The sequence below is a fragment of the Bubalus kerabau genome, chromosome 16 (genome assembly GCF_029407905.1).
Source record: "Bubalus kerabau isolate K-KA32 ecotype Philippines breed swamp buffalo chromosome 16, PCC_UOA_SB_1v2, whole genome shotgun sequence".
Taxonomy (NCBI): Eukaryota; Metazoa; Chordata; class Mammalia; order Artiodactyla; family Bovidae; genus Bubalus; species Bubalus kerabau.
Genome location: NC_073639.1, coordinates 9,269,469 through 9,289,075, shown reverse-complemented (window position 1 = coordinate 9,289,075; position 19,607 = coordinate 9,269,469). Strand labels below are relative to the sequence as shown.

The following is a 19,607-nucleotide window of genomic DNA, read 5'->3' as shown; positions in this document are numbered from 1 at the left end:
ATTTAGTAATTCTACATTTAAATAGCACTAACTTTTGTTTTAAACTTAAACGCTGAGTTTCAACTTGGCAATGGTTAAAAATATAGTAGTGATAATTGCTTTATACATCCTCCTTCCAAAAACAAAACTAACACAAACAAAAAACCCTAGATTACAGAAGAAATAGATTTGGAAGAATAAAGACTGAATGCACAGATATTTATAAGTTGTATCACACTAAAATAACAACCATTAACAGAAGCTACCATTTAAAATTACTCTATCAAACAATGCATTTCCATTTTCTAAATTATTTTCTTAATAATAAATGAGCACATAGAGTAAAACCAATGTATGTTTTATAATAATAGTTCAGTTCAGTCACTCAGTCGTGACCGACTCCTTGCGACTCCACGGACTGCAGTAGGCCAGGCCTCTCTGTTCATCACCAACTCCCAGAGTCTACTCAAACTCATGTTCATCGAGTTGGTGATGCCATCCAACCATCTCATCTTCTGTCGTCCCCTTCTCCTCCTGCCTTCAATCTTTCCCAGCATCAGGACTTCCCTTGTGGCTCAGATGGTAAAGAATCTAGGGAGACCTGGGTTTGATCCCTGGGCATTCTGGTCTAGAGAATTCCATGGACTGTATAGTCCATGGGGTTGCAAAGAGTTGGACATGACGGAGCGACTTTTACTTTCACTTTGTAATAATAAGTTTAGTTAAATATGTTTTTAAAAATAGTTTTCTTGAAGTCATAAGGAAAATCCAGAAATTAAGGGTTTTACAGCAAGTTATTTTTACATATCCATTTAGTCACAGGGAAACAGCAAAAACACTTTAGTAATAATGACATTTCAAGAATAAGCATATTCTACTAAAATGTTTGCTCTGAAAAATACTAATATTTTATTAAAATGTAAATTTCATTTATATAAAAATACAATCTGTCACTTTAATTAAAACTGAAGTCCTTTATGCAAGTACATAAAAGAGCAAAATTTACACACACACGACTGCTACTCTACTAAGACAAGACACAACAGAGTTAGCCAGGTAACTACAAGGCAAAATTCAGGCAAGCCTTCTGTTTCAATCTAACAAGGATCTCCTTTCCTCCAGTTTCCAATAATACATTCATTTCCTTTGAAACCCCCACCAGCAGCATCATTAACGTTCATATTTCCACCAAAATTCTTTTTATGACAACTTAGATATTTCTTTAAGAAGCTACAGGCTTTCTTTACCACTCTCTTTTCTTTCTCCTGAGTCCTCATCTTCAGCATCTTTAATGTCTATATTTCTGTCAACAGTTCGTTCAAGGCAATCTAGGCTTTTCCTATCATGCTCCACAAAATTCTCCTCGCCACAATTTCAAAGCCACTTCTGTATTCTTAGGTACTGGTTACAGCAGCGCCCCCACTTCTGTACTAGCTTCCCACGTCCGCTACAGCACATTACCACAAACGTGGGGGCATATAACAGAGTGAAGTTTATCATCCTGAGGTCAGAAGACCAAACTCAGTTTCACTGGGCTAAATATCAAGCTGTTAGCAGGGGTGCTCCTTCTAAAGGCTCTAAAAGAGAATCTGTTTCTTTGCCTTTACTAACTTTTAGAAAGCTACCTGACTCCTTGTTCCTGGTCCTTTCCTCAATCTTCAGAGTGTACCACTCTAACCTCTCCTTCAGTCTCCCAACTTTCTTCAGCCCTCACCTTCTTACCTCCCTCTTGTAAGGAGTCTGTTATTATACGAGGCCCACCTGAGTAATTGAGCACCTGAACAACAACCTGGGTAACTGAGGATCCTTAACCACATAAGAAAAGTTCCTTTAGCCACCTAAGAGAATATTGTCACAGGTTTTGGAATTAGGACATGGATATCTTCGGGAATACTACTCAGACTCCCAGAATGTATCACAAGCATGAAATATAAAAGAAAATTCGGGCTTTCTGGGTAGCTCAAACAGTAAAGAATCTGCCTGTAATGCAGGAGACCTGGGTTCAACCCCTGGGTCGGGAAGATCCCCTGGAGAAGGGCATGGCAACCCACTCCTGTATTCTTGCCTGGAGATTTCCACAGACAGAGGAGCCTGTGAGGTCTCCAGTCCACAGGGTCACAAAGAGTTGGACATGACTGAGCGACTAACCCAACATAAAAGAAAAAGATATAAACTCAGGTTCTTTAAAAAAAAAAAAAAACTTTTGAACTTCAAAGACACTGATTTAAAAAAAAAAATGAAAAGGCAAGCCACAAACTGGAAAAAACCCGTGAACAGTTATCCAAAGAATTTGTTTCTTATAAAGATTAACATACACCTATTTTTTGAATCCACTATTCCACTAGCAGGAAACACAAAAGTGCATGTCCACATAAAAAACTGCATGCAAATATTTATAGCCAATTTGCAACAGCCAAAACCATTAACAATACAATGCAGCAACAGGTAAGTGGAAAACAATTTGTGATATTAAAAAATATACACAGTATTTCATAATAAAAAGGGACAAATTATTGCTAGTCCATCCAAAAATATGGATAAATCTCAGATTTATTAAGCTAGGGGAAAGAAGTCAGATAAAAAAGGAAACATTATATAATTCCACTTATACATAAAAATGTTCCAGAAAATTCAAACTAATCTGTGTAATGACAGAAAGGAAAATCAGTTTGTCTGGAAAGTGGGGGAGGTGAGGAAGGAATTGACCGAATTATAAAGAGGGTTTGGGGGTGACATATTCATTTTCTTGAATGTGGTGATGGCTTCACGAGTACATACATGTGTCAAAACTCATCAAATTATGTGTTTACCTAAATAAAACTAAATTTTTTTTTTTTTTTTAATTTAAAAATCAGGACATGGAAATGAAGAAGAGAAATTAAAACCTGAAGACTATTTTCCTTGTAGAATCTTAATAAACTGTCTGGAGACAAAGTAAAGAATCCCAAAGACAACGTGAAAGATAAAACGAGGTAACACCGACACTACAGTATAATTCAACTTACACACAGTGTAGGAGAAGGCAATGGCACCCACTCCAGTACTCTTGCCTGGAAAATTCCATGGACGGAGGAGCCTGGTGGGCTGCAGTCCATGGGGTCGCTGAGGGTCGTACACGACTGAGCGACTTCACTTTCACTTTTCACTTTCATGCATTGGAGGAGGAAATGGCAACCCACTCCAGTGTTCTTGCCTGGAGAATCCCAGGGACGGGGGTGCCTGGTGAGCTGCCGTCTCAGGGGTCGCACAGTCAGACACAACTGAAGTGACTTAGCAGCAGCAGCAGCAGCACACACAGTATATATACTTGTCTTTGGCTCCAGTTCCTGGCAAAAGTCCTTAACTTTCCTAAGTGACAGAAATGTCTTTTGTTACTCATTCTCTGACACCAACCAGATGTCCTACAATTCAATTCTGATAACCAGAGTTAGCTTCGGAATGCGCAAATTAAACGTACAAACCTTCAATTTTGACACTAACTCTGCCAAAGTCCCTTTTCAACCAGGAGTGACTCAAAGTGGTATGTACATAGCTTCAGGATGGGGGCTGGTCACCAGAAAACCTTTCCATTCCACCTCTCAATCTCCAGGGAGGGGAGAGGGGCTATAGACCACGTTTAATCACACAAGCCAAAAGTTTAATCAATTACCCGTAACTACTGAGATGCTAATAGAAACACTAAACTCTGAGGTCCACAGATGCACCAATATGGTAGGAGGCGTCATGCTCAGACAGCATGAGGAGAGGGCATGGAAGGTCTGTGTGGTCCCTACCCCCACCCCAGACCCTGCCTATTCCTCTCTTCCATTTGGCTGTGTCTGAGTTGTATGCTTTATAATAAAAGTGTAAGTACAGAGGTCTCAGTGAGTTCTGTGAATCATTCTAGGGAATTATCCAATAGTCCAGTTGTAGAAACCTCTGAATTTGTAACCAGTTCAGACAAAAGGGCAGGTAGCCTGGTGATCACACCTGTGGCTGGTGTCTCAAGTAAAGGCAGTTTTGTTGGGAACCTTGCCATTTAACTCGTGGGACATAATACTAACTATAGTTAGTGTCCAAACTGAATTAAACTGAACTGTAGGTGACCAGAAAACTGGTGCTGGAATATAGACATTCAGTTCAGTTCCGTTCAGTTGCTCAGGTGTGTCCGACTCTTTGTGACCCCATGGACTGCAGCACGCCAGGCCTCCCTGTCCATCACCAACTCCATCGAGTTGGTGACACCATCCAACCACCTCATCCTCTGTAGTCCCCTTCTCCTCCCGCCTTCAATTTAGACATTAAATGTGGAATTTAGAAAGATTTCTGATGAGAGAATAAAGGGAAAGGGTAGTGGCACTCAGTTTCCACTAAACTTCACCACCACTCCTATCCTCCCCAACACACAAAGAAAGAAAGTTCAGGAGATTTTCTTGTAATTTGATACTTAAAATAAACTTTCTAAGCAGACTGACAGAGTAGTCAAAAAAACTTTACTAGTTTATGAAGTACATTTATTTTCACCTTCTAAAAGAGTGTCTAATGAATTTCTGACCTTAAAAAAAAACCTTTTAACTCTCAGATGGTAAGATATACACCAACTTAGTCAGCCAAAAAGAATGATCCAGATGTGCACGATCCATCATAACACTGAGACACTATCAGGAAATCAACACGTCTGGACTCTAGGTCAGACAAACCTCAGTAGGCAACACTATCTTTGGCAAATCACCTTCTCACTAACAGCCATTTACTCATTTTAAAATGACAGCATAATAATCTGATCTCATGCTGGATGGCTACCCTAGTCCCATCTCTGAGTAAACTAGCTCCAATAAGTGTCAACTGACCTGTAGCTGGAAAGAACTGCTTACAGTGTGGATATGACAAGAAACCAGGCCAAAGAGAAGGGAGAGATGTAGAGAAAGACAGAGAGGCAGAGGAAGGTGGGAGCTTGTAACTGGAAAACTACCCCAGTTCTGTTTGGTTTGCTACGTCACTTCTATGGGTCACAGCAAAGTATTAGCATGTGGTGACAGATAAGAAATTCAGTCTTTTCCACTTTTTGGCACAGCCAAAAGCAAAACCAACACAGCCTGAACATAACTAGCCAACCACAATTAAAATGTTCCCCAACTAGTGCAATCAGATTATGGAAATTAGGATCTAGTTACTCCTCTGCATGTTCACCCCAAGGTGAAGTGAAGTAGCCCCAAAAGAGAGGCGAGAAGCCCCTTCTAGGAAAGTGATATTCTCCACTAAGTCACTAGTCAAAATAGTACAACCAGTTCAGGCTACAATACAACTTTACTACCTAAAATAGCAAACAATATATCATCAATGCCATAAGAAAAATAGTCAAGCCAGAAAGATGTCTTCAGGATTGTCATATTCTCAAAACCATCAGCACATCCACTTATTCCAATCAAGCGTTGGGGCAAATCTCTTTGAGGCAAATGAGGTGATACAACACCATAGCCAAATTATCTAAAAGAGTATCCAAAACATGCAAAGGGAAAACCCAAGAGTCATTCCTAAGATTCTTTTTATAGACAGCAGTTAATTCAGTTAACCCTGGTGACAAGTGGGAAATCATATCACAGGCCTCCTGAAGTGAAGAGCCAACTCATTGGAAGAGACCCTGATGTTGGGAAAGACTGAAGGCAAAAGGAGAAGAGGGTGGCAGAGGGTGAGATGGTTAGATAGCATTACCCACTCAACAGACACGAATTGGAGCAAACTCCAGGAATGGAGTCGCAAAGAATTGGAAACGATTTGGCCCTTTAACAACACCACAGTCATTCCAAACCATGGGAGGGGCAGGGCAGGAAATGTAGTTTGAAAACACACAGTCAATACTATAGTAAAAACACCAATTTTCTTCGTACTACAAAGTTCAATATGTAATACTTATAAATCCCTAATACTACCACCTTCCAACTGCCTGTGGATAATAACAGGCATAGGTAGGGTAGGGGTGGAAACTTCTGCCATAGCTATAAAATGGAGTGTAACAATGGTTTTGCTAAGTATTAAAGGAGGGGAAAGGAGGGTATGTGGAAAGAACAGCCTAGGGAATGACATGTCTATTTCAAAAAGTCAGAGAGGAGTTAAACTGCAAACTCTCTCCAATGGTATTCCTGTTTAATAACCATGATTCAACTGGGAAACCCTACGTTATCAAAAAATAAACTATGATTATGATATGCTACCTTTTAAAAAGCAAAGTATATGATATATTAAAACAGTCATATCAAAAATATTGAAAAAATTTTCTTACTCTTCAGAATATATTCTGTGAAATTTATATATTTATTTTGTATTTATAATAAATAAGGTTTTAATTATATTGGAGCTAAAATTGCTAATTTCTATAACAAATATATTCAGAAAAGTTAGAAATACTTAAAAGCAAGATCTGGGGTGTAATATAGATAAATATACATTATTATATAAATACATACTATGCCTATCTTGCCTTGAGAATCCCATGAACAGCATGAAAAGGCAAAAAGATACGACACTGAAAGATGAACTTCCCAGGTCGGTAGGTGCCCAATATGCTACTGGTGATCAGTGGAAAATAACTCCAGAAAGAATGAAGCGATGGACCCAAAGTAAAAACAACACCCAGTTGTGGATGTGACTAGTGATGGAAGTCAAGTCCAAAGCTGTAAAGAGCAATATTGCATAGGAACCAGGAATGTTCGGTTCATGAATCAAGGCAAATTGGAAGTAGTCAAACAGGAGATGGCAAGAGTGAATGTTGACATTCTGGGAATCAGAGAACCAAACTGGAGTCAGACACAACTGAGTCGGACACAACTGAGCGACTTCACTTTCATTTTTCACTCTCATGCACTGGAGAAGGCAATGGCAACCCACTCCAGTATTCTTGCCTGGAGAATCCCAGGGACAGAGGAGCCTGGTGGGCTGCCGTCTACAGGGTCGCACAGAGTCAGACATGACTGAAGCGACTTAGCAGCCAGCAGCCAAGTATCACCCACAAGTTACCATAAACAGTAACGGAGAAGTACCTTAACAATGAAGAAATTTGACCATCACCACCTTGAGAAAATGATCAAACTTATCATGAATAATAATGAACCAAACTGGCATGTGTGATACATGTGAAAAATATACTAAATACTGATACACTGAAAAGTATACTCTATCAACTATATTGTAGTACTGTCAAAATGTTTTAACCTGAATCCAGTCATGAGGAAATATTCAGAAAAATCTGAGAATGTGAAACTGTCTACAAGGCAACTAGCTGGATGCTTTAAATAAAAAGTCAGTGTCATAAAATACAAAATAAAGGGAAGACAGTGTTTCAAATTAAGAGAGACTAAAAAAAAACCATTATAGCTAACTATAATGAGTGATCCCAGATTAGATCCTAGACTGGGCAGGCAGCAGATGGGGGTGGGGATTATTAAAAAAAAACCTTTAGAAAGCAATTAGGAAAATTTGAAAATGGACAGTATTATTAGATTTTTATCAAATCAAGGCTAATCTTCATGGGTATAATGATGATACTATTGTGATACATTTAAAAAAATTTTATTTTTACATCATACATGCTCAGTATTTGGAAGTTAAGTGTTAAAATATTTAAAACTTTTTTCCTTCCAGTTTTGAGATATAGTTGACATTTTTATCATAAACACCATAGAAGTTTAAGATGCACAGCAAAATGATTTGAGTTACATACATCATGAGATGCTTACCACAATAAGTTTCGTGACCATATACCATCTTCTACAGTTGCAAAATTAAAGAAACAGGAAAAAAAATTTCCTTCTGATGAGAACTCTTAGGATTTACTCTCTTAACAATTTCCATATGTAACACACAGTGACGTGTTAATTATATTTATGTTATACCCTATACCCTTAGTACTTGGTTATCTTATAACTGGAAGTTTATATCTTTTGACTGCCTTCATCCAATTAGCCTCCCCACCTCTGGTAACCACAAATCTGATCTTTTCTATGTATGTATGTTTATTTTTGAAGTGTGATTGAACTACAGTACCATGAACATTCCTTTTAATACATGAATCAATATTTCTATACATTTCAGAATGGTCACCATGTCAGCCTAGTTACAATATGTCACTATACCAAGATATGACATAGTCACTGACTATATTCCCCACAGCGTTCACTTCACACCCATAACTCATTTACTTTACAACTGGAAACTGTACTTCTTAATCTCTTTCACCTAGTTCTTTCCTCCAACCCACTCCCCTTCTGGCACCCAACTGTGTGCTCAAAATTTACTTTCTAAATGTGTAACCAAAAGAAGATTATATGTATATATGTAAATGTAGATATGGATATGAAGAGAAAAAGAGATACAGGCTAGAAAAAAATGTGGCAAAATGTTAACAATCGGTTGAGTCTATGTGAAGGGTATACAGGTTTCATTATAATAGTTTCTCAACTGTAGGTTTGAAAACAATTATTTTAAATGAGAAAATAAATGAACATCAAAATTTTTTTATCTAGAAAACTTTAGTCTATAGAATCTATACTTTTGCTTCCACAGGGTAGTTTGGAAACCAGTAATATAATTTATCAAAAGTTTCCATTTCTATATTGAACAATATTAAACACCATATACAATATAAAATACCATTTAAAAAGAATTTAACTGGCAACAAACTGGGACAGTGTTTTTGAAAGTGACATAAAATCCAAGGTATTAAAATGATAACCAGATTATATTTTTGAAAGACAATTTTAATAGAAAAATAAGAATATATAGACAGTTAACAGTAGAAAAAATTACCAAAAATTTACAAAAAGATACCCAAAACTTACCCCAAAAATTTATCTATCACATTTTTTTAAAGGCTTGTTATACTTTTTGTTAGCTACCCTAATACTGAAGTAAATGTAACAAAGTTGCTTATTGCAGGCTTGTTTATGATACTAAGAACTTCAAAATTAATCTAGCAATAAGAGGATGGATAAACGTCAAATTATAGTACAGCCTTCATATGGAATACGAAGTACAAGTCAGAATAAATCAGATCCTAGATCCTTAATACCTCAGTATTAATGTGGTAGTGACACCAGCTTTTCTAACCAAAATTCACCCTCACCTTCCATAGTAAAAGCAACATAGTAGGGCGCATTGATCTCTTACAATTACACCTGAAATTCTCATCAAAGGAAAATGAGTTTTAGAAACAACGTGTGCCCTTCTACACTGGGCCTTTTAAGAGGGTGGGTACGCAGATTATTTCTCCTTCCTAATACAGTTGGGACATGAAAACAAAGTACAAGGATGAAGAACTGAAAAGATGAAAGCAAACAGGTCCTAGGTAAGCACTTTGAAAAGTTTCACTGCCAATTTGAAAATGTGAAAACTTCTCCAATCAATATCTAAATTCCTTAAATTTTTATCCAAACCATTTATAATTGCTTTCAGTATATAACTGCTTTCCTTTTCAATATCATTTCCAATCACTGGGCTCCAACCTCACAGCCTTCTCTTAATAAGCATAAGACTTATCTCCACAAAAGGCTTTAAACCTATGGTGCGCTTCCTTGAACTGCTCTCTCCACCAAACACTCACAGGGCTCTCTCCATGCCTTTCATCAGGTCTTTGTTCAAGAGCCACCTCTTCAGAAACAGTCTCTCAAAACCATTCCCCACCAAGCCCATCAGACCCTTGCATCTGAGCTCTACCCGCTTAATATGAGCATATCTAAGTTTCAAGGGTCTTGAAGCTTCTAAAACTTAGAGGATTGAAAAGAAAGGATACAGAATTATAAGTATAAAATTAGAAATGAACATGAATACATATTAGAAATCTGAAAAAATTACAAAATATTAAAAGGACTGACAAATTCCATAAATAAATCCAGAAAAACAGCATTTTAATTAAATGCCTAACAACTCTGTTATGCCATAGTTCCTATATTTTTTGGTTGAGTACTCTTTCCTCGGGGCTTCCCTGGTAGCTCAGTTGGTAAAGAATCCACCTGCAATGCAGGAGATCCCGGTTCAATTCTTTGGTCAGGAAGATCCCCTGGAGAAGGGAGAGGCTACCTGAGAGTAAGAGGGAGACCTGGGTTTGATCCCTGGGTTGGGAAGATCCCCTGGAGAAAGACATGGGAACCCACTTCATTATTCTTGCCTGGAGAATCCCCACAAACAGAGGAGCCTGGCAGGCTACAGTCCATGGGGTCACAAACAGTCGGATATGACTGAGTGATTAGACACAGCACAGCACTCTTTGCTTGGCTTTTCACGTGACAACAGCTTATAATGTTTCCTATACAGACATTAGGAGGATATAATTTAGTCTTTTCTCTAGCCCAGTTGATCAAAATTTATTTTTTATTATTCAGGCTTATAAACTTCAAGTTTCACAACCTGTTACTGGGAATGTCAAGTAAATTTTTGAGAGAGCCAACAAAGAGGAGGAAACTCTATTAATCCTCTTTCATATATAAACTTGAGATTTTAATTCAAGTTTTCTTGTGCAGTAACTAATCTTACATACCCTAAATTTAAGGCATTCAGAGATGATGAAACAATCATCAATGTCATTTTTGGTGGGTTATGAGTTTCATGCTATATTCACTGATCAGAGAATTTTGTTTCAAATAAGTAAAGTCATTTAAATATTTTTCCAGTATTTTCATATGATTGTCTTTTTCATTAACTGAATTATCAAAAAACCAAAAGCCTATTACTTCTGTTTATAATTTAGTTTTTCCTCTTAAATGAATTACTACTTTTGCATGATCAGAACATTTTTATGTCACAATTCACTTTACAATGTCAGAATAACTTTTTAATTATTCATGGCACATCTTTAACCATTTTTGTTTCATATTCCATTAATTTAATCTGAATTTTATCTTAACTCTTAAATAAATGTAAATATAACAAAAGAATACACCTTTAACTTTACTTTCAAATCAGAAGTTTATCATTTCACACTTGCTTTACTAAAGTGCTCCAATAAGCAGATGAAATCACATATTTTAATTTTATTAAATACGCTATTTCAACTAAATAGGAAAAGCATTTGGTGATTATACAATCATACATATTATATTATCAATTATTTGCTATACAGAAGCACCAACATACTGAATGCATAGGATGAAAATGTAATCTTACAGTTTTAGATAAGTATAATCTGCAAACGGTTCCATAGACTTGATTCCAACTCTGTACATCTTAAATCTCAAACCTGGTGTCTCCTTTGCTACTCCTAGTACTAGTGTACTCATACTTTTAGCAGCGGCCACCAAGGGCACCTTCATACTGTATATGCCCTCTATGTATATTTCATACTGTATATGCCCTTTATGTATATTCCTGTCATGATGCCCAGAGCCACTGGAGATAAGGACACCTGCCTACAATGAGAAAGTTAGCAGTAATTTAACAGGGGCATGTTAAATTTAACATGATCATGACTGATCTCCATATAAGTATATACCACTACACTCATATTAAATGAAATATACCCCCAACTCAGACTATTTTAGCCAAAACCAACAAATTATCTGCTAATTATACCTACAAAAATCTTTAAATTTGTGTTAAAACATCTTTTCAGACATTTGCCAGGCAATAACTACATAATTGAATAAGAGAAAGAAGTGGTAATATTAAAAGAATTACCCACTATTGCCACAGTTTTGTCCCAGGAATTCAAATCTTATGTGACATTAGGAGAAGGGAAAAAAAAAAAAAATTACTAACAAATTTCAAGAAGTGTAACAGCACATAAAGAAGAGATCTAAAGATTTAAGCTTTCAAAAAAAGGTTTTAAAAAGTTTTTAATTTCAATTAGAAAATTGAAATTTCAAAATAGGTAGTAACAGGAATTTTTTAAACTTATTAAACTACTGAGAACATATACTAAATAATTATTTTTTAATGTTCTGGGTATTTTTCAAATTTCCCTACTGTGTATACTGTGAGTTAGGTTAAAACTATTACAGATCATCATAAGTTCACATTACAGTTTACAGAAGAAACACATTTTGATCAGAAATGAGGCTGTGCTGGGGTCACAGTAAACGTAGTGGGCAGGGGCGGGGAGAGGGGGTGTCTGGCACCCACCGACCTTAAATCAAACAAAATCAAGTGTTTTCTGACAAGACTATACTACAACATAGGACCCCCCCACCACCACCACACACACACAGAAAGCTACTATAAGGATTCTATAGTACAAAACGACAATAAACTAAAGTCCTCCTTAGCACTGAAACCAAAATATTAAAACATACTTTATTTTTAATCTGAATCTCAAAATTCAAAGAAATTCAAAAGAAATTCAAAATCTAGGTGACATATGTGTGAACAGAAGACAATTTATATACATATATATATACTTTAAAAAAAAATCACTAAAGCTTAAGATGTAGCTCTCTTCATTAGTTTAACCCAATGAAACTAAATGAGTAAAATTACTATTTTAAAAGAGAAAAAAATCCAATCCAGTAACCAGATTACATAACAGAAAAATGGATTAACTACGAAAGCATTAGTTACTAAAACAGCTGACTTACCTATAAAAAAAATCAAACCATTAAGAATTTAAAAATCCATAAATCTAAAACCTCCCATCAAAAAATACTCTTGACCAAGATTTTTCACTGGTGAATTCTACCAAACAGTTAAGGAAAACATATACCAGATTTATACAAACTATTTGGCATACAAATATTCTAGTATTACACAAAATAGAGGAAAAGAGGACAATTTTCAGTTCTGACAAAATTTTCAGCAAATCAAATTCAGTGATATATAACAACAATAATATATTCTGACAAAGTAAAGTTTATCTAGGAATATAGGATTAATATGAAAAATAATTAATGTAATTCAACCACATTAATGGTTTAAGAGAAAACCTATATGATTGTGGCAACAGATGCAAGAGTCAGTAATAAAACCAAATACCATTAATGATTTAAAATAGACAAAACCAGTCAACAAAGAACTTTTTCAGCCAGACAAAAAGAGTATCTATGAAAGTCCTAACTATGATTATCAAAAAAAAAAAAAAAAAAAAAAGACTGGAAGGAAGTAAAACTGTCTCTGTTCACATGGCTGTTTCTGTTCATGTAGAAAATCCTAAGGAATCTGCCCCTCAAAGGTACTACAGACAGGAAATAGCGAGCACTGATGAGGGTGTGGAGAAACTATAACCCTTGCAAATCACTGATGGTAATGTAGAACGGGGAAGCCGCCAGGCAAATCAGTTTGGCAGCTTCTCAAAAAGCTAAACAAAGACAACCCAGGTACTTGTAACACCAGAGTTCACTGCAGCATTATTCACAACAACCAAAAAGTGAAGAGAAGTCAAGTGTCCAACAACAGATGAATAGATAAATAAAATGTGGAATATTGCAATGGAATATTATTCAGCCATAAAAAGGAAGGAAATTCTAACACATGTTCCAACATAGTTGTACTTCGAAAACATTATGCCAAGTGAAATAAGCCCGACACAAAACAACAAATACTGGAGGAGATTCCACATGTATGAAATATCTAAAATAGGCAAATTTATACAGACGGAAAGGGCAGTATCCTTTAGTTTTCTGTGGTTTACTTGCTTCCAGGATTTCCTTCAATAAATTTCCAGCTGCTTGGCTAGGTCTAACTTCTGTCCTGTGCAACTGGAACTACACAGGAGGCTGGGACGCAGCCAAAAGCAAGGAAGCCACAAACATACAACTCAGACACACTTTCAGGCTTTAAAGTATAACTTCTCTTCTGACTTTTACTTACTTTCAGTCATTTTCTGCTGCTTTTAAATAGAGTTTTTCTTTCAATATTTTATCAGGATTTGATCGTTGCTATCTGAGGTTTTCTGTGAAAACCATAAGACATGTGATGACATCACTTTAATTTTCAATTTCACCATTACCTGTGAAATTATAAGCAGATCACAGCCTCTGTGATCCTTACTTCTACCATCTGCCTCATTAGTTAAGCTTAGGACCGAAGTATGATAACTAATAACAGGTACAGACAAGAGTTGATCAAAGACGTTGATACTGAATGGTTAAAACTGTTGTCTAAAAAAAAAAAAAATAGACTAAACAGATTGGGAAACTTAATAAGAATTTCATTTACTACTTCAACAACTATTTACAGGCATATATCAATGCAGTATTGCAGAAGACAACAGAGAAGTGACTGGTAAGAAGAAGCAAAATACCAAATAATGGAAAAGGCAGGACAGATGAGAAAAGGAAAGACACAGATTAGCGACTCGAACTTAGTCATATCTTGGGGATGACAGAGAACACTCTCATCAGCCTAACCAATGTCTACCTACCTAGGTAAGGTAAGAAAACTAGGTATTTTCATTTGAGGAAGCAGAACTCTAACAGAAACAATTGTCAAACTGCAAGGTAAGTTGATAGAAACTGAGAAACTGGATACCTGGAGTCAATTATAAATCAAACAAGTTCAGCAAGAATGGGAAGGACAGAGAAAGAGAAGACATTTTTCAAGGTAAGTGTGATAGGGCAGAGAACCTGTCATGAAGTAAGTTCTGAAGGAAAAAGCTTTTAGGAAACTTCTCTGCATAATGTGGTTACTACAGTAACTGTATTGGGAGAAAAAAACAGTCAATACTACTGTGTGATAGCTTTCAGACATTTGTGCAAAAAACACTGTGACATTTAGAATAATTCAAGTCCAGCTGAGCTTTCCTGAGTAAGACTAGAGAGCAGTGAAAGGCCCTTCTGATGAAGAACACTTTATACCCATATAACCCTGACCAATATCTCCAAGGTGCTATTAGAGAGCAGCGGAGGGGCAAACTCTAGCACATGTGCTGAGAAGCTGCCCCCTGTAGAATAAGGCTGCCCCTACTGACTTCAGAGACAAATTAATGGATTAACTAAAGGGCAATTCTTAAAACCCTTGTAAGAGTAAGATGTCTCTATGAATATTAGAACCTCATTTCAAGTATATATACTAAAAGAGAATTAATATGTATTCAATGATCATGCTAGTAAGCTTACAGAACAAGAGAAGGGAAGGGGGAAAGAAGAGTGCACAAAGGCCATTTTGCCTTAATTCAGTCATAAAAGAGGTCATCAAAATCCTCTTAATCACCATATTTGACATACAACCATAGGAGGAGGTAACTCTCTCAGCTAAATCTTTTTTCTTATTTTTCGTCACAATTGAAAATTTAACACCACTCTGAATGAGATGTCAGTTTTGTATTTCCTTTTCCATTGCAACATGTCAGTGGATAGTACAACACAAACTATAAACGTAAAGAAGAGAATCACCCATCCAATGGGCACTTAAGTGACTGTTCACCAATGAACACTATGATTTAAAATCAACTAACAAAAAAATATAAACAATCTTAGCTCTATAAAATTTCATTAAAATAGACTTTTATTTGCAGTTAACATAAGTAAGTAAGTAAGTGTTAGTCGCTCAGTCGTGCCTGACTCTTTGAGACCCCATGGGCTACAGCGCACCAGGCTCCTGTGTCCATGAGATTTTCCAGGCAGGGATACTGGAGTGGGTTGCCATTTCCTTCTCCAGGAGATCTTCCCAACCCAGGGATCGAACCCGGGTCTCCTGCACTGCAGGCAGATTCTTTACCGACTGAGCTACAAGGGAAGCCCTTGCAGTTAACATAGAATAGTACTAAATAATAAGGAAGATACAAAAGTAAATTCCCCAAATAAAAATTATTTGTTAACACTGTATTACAATCTTGCCATTACACAGAAAGCCAATCTACTAAGAGTAGTGACACTCCACTGTTACATGCATTTCTCTAAAAAACTAAATTAGACAACATTATAGGCTAATACATTTTGAAATATGCATTCAATTGATTTTAAAAAAAACCCCATAATGTAAAAAAGTAAAAAACTAAAACGGTTCCATAAAAATTAAAAGGCACATACTCCATAAAGCAGAAGAAAAATATACATGTTCCATTTGTAGATTTACAAAAACATCCAAATATCCCTGCTACAAATAACTTGCACAAGATTAAAATCAATAAGAGTCTCAAAATCTACTTTCTCCTCATAGGAAAGATTAAAATAACCCTGATAATACTCTTAGCCTAAAAAGCAGTAATTTATTAAGGTATGAAATCAAATGTGCAATAAATACCATGATAAACTATTTAGTTCTCCAATCCAAAATACTAACTATGAATTCACGAGACTGTTATCAATATACATATCACACACAGCTAACGTTTTCATGGCAACATATGAGATCAAAACACAATGTTTTGCTTAAAACAATTAGCTGAGGAACTGAAGCACAAACACAAGGCTAATTGCTTCCTTTGGGATTTGGTTGTCAGACACAAGAAATGCCAATGCTTTACGGTCCTGGGATAATTAAAACCTTGTCACAAACCTATACTATCAAATGAATATTTAAATATAAACTTGAAATATGAAACCAAAAGCATAACCAACTTAAAAAAAAAAAAAAAAAAGATAAATTAAACGTCATCAAAATTAAAAATTTTTGTGCTTCAAAGGACACCAGAAAGAAAATGAAAAGACAATCCACAGACGGGGAAGAAAGTATTTAAAAATCATATTATCTCATAAAGGGCTAGTTTCTAGAATATATAAAGAATGTGTATAGTTTAACAATACAAAGACAACCTAACTAAAAAATGGACCAAGGATTTGGACAGACATTTCTCTAAAAAATACATGTAAATGGCCAATAAGTGCATGAAATAATGCTCATCATTAGTCATTATGGAAATGAAAATCAAAAGCACAATGAAATGCCATTTCATATCCAACAGGATGGCTAAAATACAAACCAGACTGACAGCATAACAATCAATGTCTGTGAGAGTGTGCAGAAATCGGCACCCTCACACACTGCGGTGAGACTAACCTCCATTTTAACAGTTCCTCAGTTACACACAGAGTTACTACACTAACTTGTACTTCTGTCCCTTATAAGCATACACCCAAGGGAAATGAAACTCTAGTGCACATAAAACCTACATAAGAATGTTCACTGCAGAAGCACTCCTAATAGCCTAAACACAGATACAGTTCATCAACTGATAGGTGGATAAACAAAAGGAGGTATATAATGGAGTATTTTTTGGCAATAAAAATGAAGGATACACACTACCACGTGGGTGAACTCTGAAAATATTAAGTGAAAGAAACCAGACACAAAGACAGACACCGTATGATTCCATTTACAAGAAATGTCCAGGGACGTCCCTGGCAGTCCAGTGGTAAAGGCCCAGCGCTCCCAATGCAGGGGGCCAGGTTCAATCCCTGGTCAGGGACCCGGATCCCACATGCCGCAAATAAAAAAGAGAGTTCTCGTTCAGCAACTAAAGATCTTGCACACCACAATTAAGACTTGGTGGGAGGGGGAGAGAGAGAGACAAAGAAAGAAAGAAAAGTCCAAAATAGGCAATTCATAGAAAAAGTATATTACTTGTTGCCTAAGGTGTTAGAGGAGTGGACATGCTTCTAAAACTAGACAGCAATGATGATTACGAAACTCTGAATATACTAAAAATTTGCTAAAATAAAATATATGCCAAAAATACATACAATACAAAGATTGCTTCACTCAAACTAACTCAAATTATTTACATCAATGGGGGGGGGGGGGGGGGGGAAATGGCCATAAATTACTTCTTCTACTTAATGGGAAAGTGTTAGTTGTTCAGTGGTGTCCAACTCTTTGTGACAAAGGACTGTAGCCCACCAGGCTCCTCTGTCCATGGAATTCTCCAGGTAAGAATAATGCAGTGGGTTCTTCTCCCTTCTCCAGAGGATCTTCCTGACCCAAGGCTCAAACCCAGGTCTCCCACATTGTAGGCACATTCTTTACTATCTGGGCCACCAGGAATTCTTTTTTTCTACTTAATACATCTCTAGAAATCAATTACCACATTTTAAGTAGCAAAATTTTGTATAAGAGATTTTTGTAGCATCATTTGCTCCTAACAATGTTACATTTATTATAAATATTCAACAGAGTAGTATAATTTGTTGAATACTTATATCAACTATGATTATTATTGAAATTTTAAAATATAATTTGGTTGAAAATTTATTTTTTCAAACACATTAAAAAGTATAATAAAAGAAATCAATGCTTATCATTAAATATATCTTCATGTATCTAGGAAATTTTCTTAATCAAGATACTAATTTTCTTAGTATTCATTCTTAAAAATATTTTATTGACTATATTAAAATAATCAAAAACTACATATGCCACTTGATTAGCAACCAATGCCTCAATACTTCCCTCTCATTGTTGACGTATATCTAATAATTTTTAACTCTATCATCAGTAACCAAAGCATTGTTAAACGTCTATATAGTCACCATAGCACAAAAATCTAAAATATTATACAATGAAGTAAAACACATTTTGAGATTAATTCTACTTTCACTCAAAAATAAAAAATGTAAAGCACCATCTCGTGAAATCAAAAGTTTATGATTTGATTTACAGGCACCTATCAAATATTCATACTAAAATGTTATCACTAAGAAACAGTGTAAGGTCTGATCAGAGTCTTCACACTGACTTATTGTGATTAACTGGACCTAAGGTAAAGAGTAAAGTAAGGTATAGCTAAAGAATCTTGGTGTTTGTACTAGTATCAACAGCTACTAACAGCTATTACAAAAATCTTATGAGAGGAAAATCCTGTTTCATTCACAAAATATATTAGTATGTCTTTCCATGAAGACTATTAATTTCTTTGAATTCTTTTAATATTCAGCCTGCACACTAGAAGAATTTTCTTGATACAAAGAAAGAATCAGAAGACGATCAGAATAAGTATAAAGAGAAGAAATTCAAGTACCAGGTAAAAATTAAAAGAAATATGTTATAATTTACACAGGCTATTATTATAAATGTCATTAATGTAATATACATGTAAACTTAAGTAACATGCAAAGTATTTAACATGGAGAATACAGACTTACCAAATATTTGATAGCCTTTTAAAAATCTCACTGATGGTTGAGACTCCCTAAAATAATAAAAAAATAAACAAATATATGAGGAGTAATTTCTCAACTTCAAAAGTTACCCCTGATCTATAAAGTCTACCCGGGAATCCCATTTACATAATAGCAATTTGTTTTTCCACACTGCTTTAAAATCCAAAGCACCTGCTGAACTTTGCCAAATGATTAACAAAATTTTTCCTAAACTTATAAATAATTCAAGGTTTAAATGGAGAACCTAATGAATTATCAGGATATTGACAGCTCTCTAACAAATCAGATCTTAAAAATTACAGACCAAGACAACAGCATACTAACAATTTCTTAGAATTATCACATACAATGTCAGCTCTACATTCTAGTATGTAGTTACCAACACCTTTTTAAGTAGCAGCTGCTGCTGCTGCTGCTAAGTCACTTCAGTCGTGTCAGACTCTGTGCGACCCCATAGACGGCAGCCCACCAGGCTTCCCGGTCCCTGGGATTCTCCAGGCAAGAACACTGGAGTGGGTTGCCATTTCCTTCTCCAATGCATGGAAGTGAAAAGTGAAAGGGAAGTCGCTCAGTCGTGTCCAACTCTTAGCGACCCCAGGGACGGCAGCCTACCAGGCTTCTCCGTCCATGGGA

General features: G+C 35.9%; 1 protein-coding gene across 11 annotated transcripts in view; it reads right to left on the bottom strand.

Annotated features, from left to right (window-relative positions):
- The window catches only part of FBXW7 (F-box and WD repeat domain containing 7), a 230,246-nt gene that overhangs the window by 140,179 nt on the left and 70,460 nt on the right, over window positions 1-19,607 (bottom strand). For 5 of the 11 annotated variants that reach the window (XM_055549478.1, XM_055549477.1, XM_055549476.1 and 2 more), the window contains exon 2: window positions 18,957-19,003. The exons of 1 other annotated variant lie outside the window; for it this stretch is intronic. The gene's annotated coding sequence lies outside the window, so the exon portion shown is untranslated. Of the gene's footprint in view, window positions 1-1,590; window positions 1,734-18,956; window positions 19,004-19,607 lie in introns of those variants that run through there. 5 more of the 11 variants (XM_055549475.1, XM_055549485.1, XM_055549487.1 and 2 more) reach the window with 5 other exon arrangements.